The sequence below is a fragment of the Musa acuminata genome, unplaced genomic scaffold (genome assembly GCF_036884655.1).
Source record: "Musa acuminata AAA Group cultivar baxijiao unplaced genomic scaffold, Cavendish_Baxijiao_AAA HiC_scaffold_1136, whole genome shotgun sequence".
NCBI lineage: Eukaryota > Viridiplantae > Streptophyta > Magnoliopsida > Zingiberales > Musaceae > Musa > Musa acuminata.
This window is the reverse complement of record NW_027021348.1, coordinates 1532501-1535000: the sequence shown is the minus strand read 5'-3', so window position 1 is coordinate 1535000 and position 2500 is coordinate 1532501.

The window sequence follows — 2500 nt, the reverse complement described above, 5'->3', positions numbered from 1 at the left end:
CTATACGAAAGCCCCATCCAGCCCTGTGCCACCCGGGGGGTTCCAGGGTGCTGAGATGGCTGACATTTTGCTCCGCTCAAGATGGTCACCGCGCAACGCAAAAACAGGCCAAAAACTGGCCAAAACGGGCCAAAACTGGCCATTTTTGGCTGCGCGAGCGAGCGGCGAGCGGCGGACAGCGAGCGAAGCGAGAGGCAGCACCGTCCCTGCTATACGAAAGCCCCATCCAGCCCTGTGCCACCCAGGGGGTTCCAGGGTGCTGAGATGGCTGACATTTTGCTCCGCTCACGACGGTCACCGCGCGACGCAAGAACAGGCCAAAAACTGGCCAAAACGGCCCAAAAACGGGCCAAAACTGGCCATTTTTGGCTGCGCGAGCGAGCGGCGAGCGGCGGACAACGAGCGAAGCGAGAGGCAGCACCATCCCTGCTATACGAAAGCCCCATCCAGCCCTGTGCCACCCGGGGGGTTCCAGGGTGCTGAGATGGCTGACATTTTGCTCCGCTCACGACGGTCACCGCGCGACGCAAGAACAGCCCAAAAACAGGCCAAAACGGCCCAAAAACGGGACAAAACTGGCCATTTTTGGCTGCGCGAGCGAGCGGCGAGCGGCGGACAGCGAGCTAAGCGAGAGGCAGCACCGTCCCTGCTATACGAAAGCCCCATCCAGCCCTGTGCCACCCGGGGGGTTCCAGGGTGCTGAGATGGCTGACATTTTGCTCCGCTCACGACGGTCACCGCGCGACGCAAGAACAGCCCAAAAACAGGCCAAAACGGCCCAAAAACGGGCCAAAACTGGCCATTTTTGGCTGCGCGAGCGAGCAGCGAGCGGCGGACAGCGAGCGAAGCGAGAGGCATCACCGTCCCTGCTATACGAAAGCCCCATCCAGCCCTGTGCCACCCGGGGGGTTCCAGGGTGCTGAGATGGCTGACATTTTGCTCCGCTCAAGATGGTCACCGCGCAACGCAAAAACAGGCCAAAAACTGGCCAAAACGGGCCAAAACTGGCCATTTTTGGCTGCGCGAGCGAGCGGCGAGCGGCGAACAGCGAGCGAAGCGAGAGGCAGCACCGTCCCTGCTATACGAAAGCCCCATCCAGCCCTGTGCCACCCGGGGGGTTCCAGGGTGCTGAGATGGCTGACATTTTGCTCCGCTCACGACGGTCACCGCGCGACGCAAGAACAGGCCAAAAACTGGCCAAAACGGCCCAAAAACGGGCCAAAACTGGCCATTTTTGGCTGCGCGAGCGAGCGGCGAGCGGCGGACAGCGAGCGAAGCGAGAGGCAGCACCGTCCCTGCTATACGAAAGCCCCATCCAGCCCTGTGCCACCCGGGGGGTTCCAGGGTGCTGAGATGGCTGACATTTTGCTCCGCTCACGACGGTCACCGCGCGACGCAAGAACAGCCCAAAAACAGGCCAAAACGGCCCAAAAACGGGACAAAACTGGCCATTTTTGGCTGCGCGAGCGAGCGGCGAGCGGCGGACAGCGAGCGAAGCGAGAGGCAGCACCGTCCCTGCTATACGAAAGCCCCATCCAGCCCTGTGCCACCCGGGGGGTTCCAGGGTGCTGAGATGGCTGACATTTTGCTCCGCTCACGACGGTCACCGCGCGACGCAAGAACAGCCCAAAAACAGGCCAAAACGGCCCAAAAACGGGCCAAAACTGGCCATTTTTGGCTGCGCGAGCGAGCAGCGAGCGACGGACAGCGAGCGAAGCGAGAGGCATCACCGTCCCTGCTATACGAAAGCCCCATCCAGCCCTGTGCCACCCGGGGGGTTCCAGGGTGCTGAGATGGCTGACATTTTGCTCCGCTCAAGATGGTCACCGCGCAACGCAAAAACAGGCCAAAAACTGGCCAAAACGGGCCAAAACTGGCCATTTTTGGCTGCGCGAGCGAGCGGCGAGCGGCGAACAGCGAGCGAAGCGAGAGGCAGCACCGTCCCTGCTATACGAAAGCCCCATCCAGCCCTGTGCCACCCGGGGGGTTCCAGGGTGCTGAGATGGCTGACATTTTGCTCCGCTCACGACAGTCACCGCGCGACGCAAGAACAGGCCAAAAACTGGCCAAAACGGCCCAAAAACGGGCCAAAACTGGCCATTTTTGGCTGCGCGAGCGAGCGGCGAGCGGCGGACAGCGAGCGAAGCGAGAGGCAGCACCGTCCCTGCTATACGAAAGCCCCATCCAGCCCTGTGCCACCCGGGGGGTTCCAGGGTGCTGAGATGGCTGACATTTTGCTCCGCTCACGACGGTCACCGCGCGACGCAAGAACAGGCCAAAAACTGGCCAAAACGGCCCAAAAACGGGACAAAACTGGCCATTTTTGGCTGCGCGAGCGAGCGGCGAGCGGCGGACAGCGAGCGAAGCGAGAGGCAGCACCGTCCCTGCTATACGAAAGCCCCATCCAGCCCTGTGCCACCCGGGGGGTTCCAGGGTGCTGAGATGGCTGACATTTTGCTCCGCTCAAGACGGTCACCGCGCAACGCAAAAACAGGCCAAA